A 6,000-nucleotide genomic window follows, 5' to 3' on the forward strand; every position below is an offset into this window, starting at 1 on the left:
ACATGGAAATACTGTAATGCATTTTCAGGGAAGTCTACACAGCATATGTTGTGCATGAAAATAGTGTGACTGCTTGATGTGAAGCAGAAGTGATTCAAAGTACCTTAAGTAAGATAAATCACAAATCAATTGTGAACCACTTTTTTAGAAGACATTTGCAGATCTTTAGCCCTATGAACTCAGACAGTTAAACCTCACAATATATTTGGAAAAATAGCTCCACAGTACTTAAAACCTCATGTAATTACAAAATGATTTAAATTTAAGAGCAGACTAGATACAGTTAAAATCTCCATGACAGAGTATGCCAGAAAATGATTGGTAATTCAGTGACAGCTTATTCATACAATTGACCACTTCTACTTTACTTATGCTTCTTATTTATCTCCCCAAATTAACTCCTTAAAAATGGTCTAAAGCTAGGTATTTTTCATTCAGCTTACAGAAGTAACTCTTAAAGGCAAACATTGTCTTGTAAAACCATGAGATAAATTCTCAATTGGGATCTTCACTTTGCCTTTAGCTCAGGATATAACAGTGTCTGATGGGTCAACAATAAATGTACTTGGCAGTGCTAAACCAGGCCAGGGGCAAGGCAAGGCTGGTTCCTCTGTTTGTGATTTTCACCCAAAAAGATAAAATCCAAACCATGAAATATCATAAAATACACATCTACAGAAAAATTGAGTGTCTTTATGTGAAATGTTTCAAACTGCTGAAATCCTTCATCTAACACTTTCTGTTCATTTACATTCTTTATGTCCTACAATGATAAGGGAAAGTGTTCTTTTTTTGGGTGTAAACAAAAGTTTTGTGCAGTTATTGCTGCACAACAAACACATACTAAGGTTGAGTCTCAGGACCAAAAAAATCAAATGTTTTCTTCTATTTGAGACATCAATTACAGCATAACTCTCCCTGTAGCAAATCTCAGTGTGGTTGCAAGCAGAGAGCACTGGAAGCCTTAGCAAAATAAACACAAATGGTCACTCCCTGCTCTTCTCAGTTTTGCTAGCCTTCAGACTCCACAGCACCTCTCCAATAATTCACCATTATTATTTATAAGGCAATTTCCTCCTAGAGATAAGCCAGAGCTATTGCAAGTCATTTATTTCATCAGAGCTGCTTCCGCTCCTGTTAATAAATATTTTTGTTACTGTCCAAAAGGTGAAAGGCATGCACTCATCACCTGAATGTGACTTTTTGATTTGACTGGAGGAAGAGAATATGCAGGCCCATTCAAGCAACTTGAGCTAAATTACATCCAGAATGTTTCTGTCCTTCCTCTTTAAAGACCCAGTCTAGCAGAGCACTTAAGCACATGCTTTAACTTAAACATAAGTACAAATTTTGTTAATGAGACGCTGAAGACTTAAATATACAGAAGCAAAGTGCATATAATTTCATCTTTCAATGTCAATGCTAATGTCAAAGAAGTCTCACAAATAAAACAAATATAGCTTATAACAGAAGATGGTTTTTTGCTTTAAAACAATGTTGCTCCATTTAATCTACGTGAAAGTAGTGAATAAAGAAATCATCACTGAAGATGCAGTCTTTAACAGGCCAATATACAAACCTGTGGAGCTTTCGAAACTGGTTATGTGCCTAATCATTTTACTATCAACTCTGCATTTTGGCATAATTCAAAATACATGGCTAATATGCCCACAGCAAAACAAAAGAAGGATAGATGTGGTTTACAGGAACAGTTCCAGAATGGTGCTTAGTACCAGCTCATAGTACCATTTCTGGACATCTGTGGTGAAAAACAAGCCACTGAGAGCTGACAATTTACATCATAACTATCTCTAAAAGAAATCCCCTTTAACTATTTCATTCCTAAAATACAGAATAGATTATTAGCATTTTTAAATACCAATACATTAGAATTAATATGAGTTCACAAAAATCCAGACAATGTTGTAGGGAGGAAAACAGATTATGGAGAGAAAATAAATCAGACACAGCATAAATTAATAAACTTGACACTTGTAACTTTGCCTATACACAAACACGGAAGTGACAAATACCATCAGAGAAGAGCTCTTTCATGTGAAATTGAGAAACAGCATTGTATTTAATTACTATTATTATTTTGATCAGGGACAAACCCAGAGGATAATGATTCTTATAAATGATTCATTGTTATAAGTCACCTCATACTGTCAGTAAAGTCCTACATACATCCAAGAGCTAAAAGGCAAGCTTGCATGAGTTCAGAAGCACAATTAAAGGAATAGTTAGTAGACTGAGTCTATTGGAAGCCTTGGACTGGAGCAATGCATGTTTGCACACTGCAAAACTCTGCATTTATCTTTTCAGGACAAATAAATACATTAACACAGCCACACTGCTGTAAAAGCATAAGGTATTTACTTCGTAAGACTGATGGATCCTCTCATCAGAAGGAAACTTTAGCCTCATGGAACAGGGAACTGAAAATGAAGTTCTGACTGAAAATGAAGTCCTGACTCTCCAAGTCTGCTCTTGTGTCTGTCCCCTGCTGTGCAGCAAGACTTATCACAGCGATTACATGAGGGGATTGGCTCTAATGTGACTGTCACCCAGTGTTTAGCAAACAATTGCAAAAAACATACAACATAACTGATCATCCCTGAACTGTTATAAAATAATTTTTAAAATGCTTTCATGAAAACTGGGGAGGACTTAAATCATACAATTTACACATTTACAAAATATTGAGATTTAGAAAAAATTAAACCATCAACTAGGTTATTCAAACAGATGTTTACTTTTATCCTGGTAAGGCTCTTCCAAAAATGATAGACCAAAATGGGATTCCTCTAACCAGAAAAATTAGCAAAAAATGCTACAGCAATAACCACCTTTTAAATGCATCTGTCCCTTTTCTGATCTTCTGTTGTGTTCTTATCATTGCTCCACCTGTTTTATCTGTAGCATTCCACATGTGAAGCACTAAAATACCCAACAGCATCCTGCACTGCAGTTTCTAGATGTTGCCAGATTAAATACCAGCCCAGGCCACCCCAGGGCTGAGCACTGGGTCCCACAGTAGCAACAGCAAACAATAAATGCAGTGAATGCCTATTTAACAAGCTTTTTATTTTCCTGGTGGGTTGGGGTTTGTTTTGTTTTGTTTTGTTTTTTGTTTGTTTGTTTGTTTTGTTTTGTTGGTTTTTTTGTTTTTTGTTTTTTTTAAACTTAGTCTGAGCCTGGATAAGGCAAAATAGAGACATACAGCTGTGCCTTCCTCAACTTACTAGTAAGAAAAGAAAGCATCTAATGCTGATGTGATAACACCTTCGTGTCACTTAGGACAGGTATAAACTGGATGATACAGATGATCATTCCTTCAATAAGCAGCACTCCATGAGAAAAAGTCAAAGCAGATGAAGCTGCTCAAATGCACTTGTGTGCTTCAGGGATTTCACACACCCCATGACATGTGCAAGGCACCTGTCCATGCTGGGAGCTGAAAACTGACTACAAATACTGAAATTTGCTGAAAATATTGTAGAAACAAGACACTTAGAGGGTACAACAACTAAGCCTATTTAGCATCTCACTGGCCAGGCAACATCAGTTCATGTCGTTGGATCAAGACCCTAAGCCACACTCTGTCACTCTTGTCTCCATTCTTTCAAAAGGACAAGTTGTAACTAGTGAAAAACTACCAAAAAAATCCTCAAATCAAAGAATATCCTAGCCTGGTTCTAGTCTATCTACTAAAGTTACTAGATTTTTACTCATCCTGAGATGGAAGTTAATTCTATCTGATTGTGAATATTAATAAAAATTTTAATTTCATTTTGTCCAAATATTTTGTTCAAAGAATAAAATGCATTACATTAAACCACAGTATTCAGGTATAACATCTAGATGGGCATAAATACGTATTTAAGAAAGTCAAATAAGGAAATAGGAGAATGATTTTAGCACCTACCGATTACATCAAAGCACAAATAAAAAGGTTATGTTAACAAGCTTGCTTTCCAATGCCCATTTACCTTTCATGTACTTCTTGACCAAAAATGTTGTGCAAGTCATTTAGTCCTTTGGCACACATGTGTATATATATATACACCACACTACAGTGAATCCAGTGATGGAAAATCAAGTGTGGTTTCATGGTTTTTATATCTTGCTAATAATGTAAAATACAGAGCGAGTAACAAGCCATCGTGTATTAGACTGCAATTGCTAATTTCACCCCTATTAGTAGGACTAAAACATGCAGCAATTCCACTGTAAAATGGGAAAAAACAGCACTGACCAGTATTTGTACTTGCTCAATTACCACTTATTTCCCTGACAAGAAGTCTTCACTTACATATTAAGAAAAGGTGATAACAGAAAAATTGAAGAGCAAACAAAATATAAACACAAAATAAAAATATAAAAGTGCATGATGAAAGCAAAAGAGACCAAAAGCACAAGAAATTGGTGACAGTTCAAGCCAAAATTCCAAAAGGGTGATCCAAAACATTGGGGTTTTTTCTTCTACATAAAAAACCTAGCATCTTTACAGACATCATAGGACACAAGTTACCACAAACACCTACACAAGTATACACTCAAACACTATCATCAACAAATTAAATCATGTTTTACTCTCCCTTTTCTTTGCAAGTCAACCTGGTATCAAAGGAAAACAGAAATCAGTCCATCTTCTTCTGGCTTACACACCCAGACTTTCAATCTTTGAGAAAATGGATTAACTTCTCATGGATCTTCTCATGAGATTAATAGGCTTACCAAAATTGCTGTGAATGAGACATTAAAACTAAACACTAATACTGGGATAAAATTACAGAGACTGTTCCCTCCTGCCAGGTGCTGTCCCTTACAGATCAGCTCTGCACTGAAAATTCCTTCAGGCTTGGGATGAGGGACTCTCTGAAGCACAGGGGTATGTTATCTTGATTCAAAGAAAGGCCTGGAAGTCTTCCCACTAGCTCTGGACACAGAAGTTAAGAAATGAAAGTCTAAGATAAACCTTGTGCCCTCCTACAGTCAGACACTTCTGCAGCCTGAATGGATTCAGCCTCCTTGAGGAAGACCTGAATCACTCTCCAGAGGTATTCACTTTCCTCTGTCAAGAATCAGTAGAGCTTAGGCCTCTGATGCCTTCCAACGCCCAACTTGTATTAGGCCACTTCATGTCTTCTGTCCTAACCAGCAGACACTCTGAATTATCAGCTTGTAAGCACAAAGACTCACAGTGTTTAAAAACAATCACACAGGATTTACGTGGTGTGGGTACACATTTGCATGCACCACCTGCCCAAAGTCATGGACATACCTGACATCTATGAGGGCTCAAAATGCACTTGCTTTAATTGTTCAAGGTGATGGAGCAGCCACAAGGCCAATTTTAAGAAAGAAGACAATTAACTCAGCAAAATAGTATACACATTCCAGTATGATGCCCTAGATATTCTTCAACATGAATGCAATTAAAACAGGCCTGCAAAAAAAAATCTTGTTGCAGTTAAACTTCAAGTTGCTTAGGAGGAAAATGCGTTTGTAGTAATGAGAAAGAGCATTACTTCTTTTTCCCCTCTGTACCCTGTGCCAATGCCTGTGTACGAGAGCTACGTGCTTTTGCAGATGGAAAACCTGGACTGAAGAATCCACTCATTTCTCTGCCCTTTTAAAGAAAGCTGCTTTTCACAGCCATACTCAATACTGCAAGCTTGTATTTAGCATGTGTGGCTGGGAATGTTTATGTTTGCAACACACTGAGTTGGAACAGTGTCCAATTTGTGAGATTTGAAAGTGGCAACTCCTGCAAATATTGCTATGCTTATACTGAATACTACATTGATTTCAGGGAAGTTAAGTCCCAATTAAACCCTTCTAAAACAAGGAGAGCTTATTCAAGGTTTGTCTCCTTCACAGAACAAGCAGAAGAGCTACTACTCCATGTTTAAAAACCATTCTCAAAGCCCCTAGAGCCATCCCTCTTCTGTTTGTTAGGGATTGAAATCAAACCAGAGGAAACAGTCATTCCTG

The 6,000-nt window shown here is 36.9% G+C and overlaps 1 protein-coding gene across 1 annotated transcript in view; it reads right to left on the bottom strand.

Annotated features, from left to right (window-relative positions):
• Positions 1–6,000, bottom strand: part of SLC39A8 (solute carrier family 39 member 8) — a 28,128-nt gene that overhangs the window by 19,598 nt on the left and 2,530 nt on the right. The gene's annotated exons all lie outside the window — the stretch shown is intronic.

Source organism: Corvus brachyrhynchos, unplaced genomic scaffold, assembly GCF_000691975.1.
Source record: "Corvus brachyrhynchos isolate BGI_N302 unplaced genomic scaffold, ASM69197v1 scaffold175, whole genome shotgun sequence".
Taxonomy (NCBI): Eukaryota; Metazoa; Chordata; class Aves; order Passeriformes; family Corvidae; genus Corvus; species Corvus brachyrhynchos.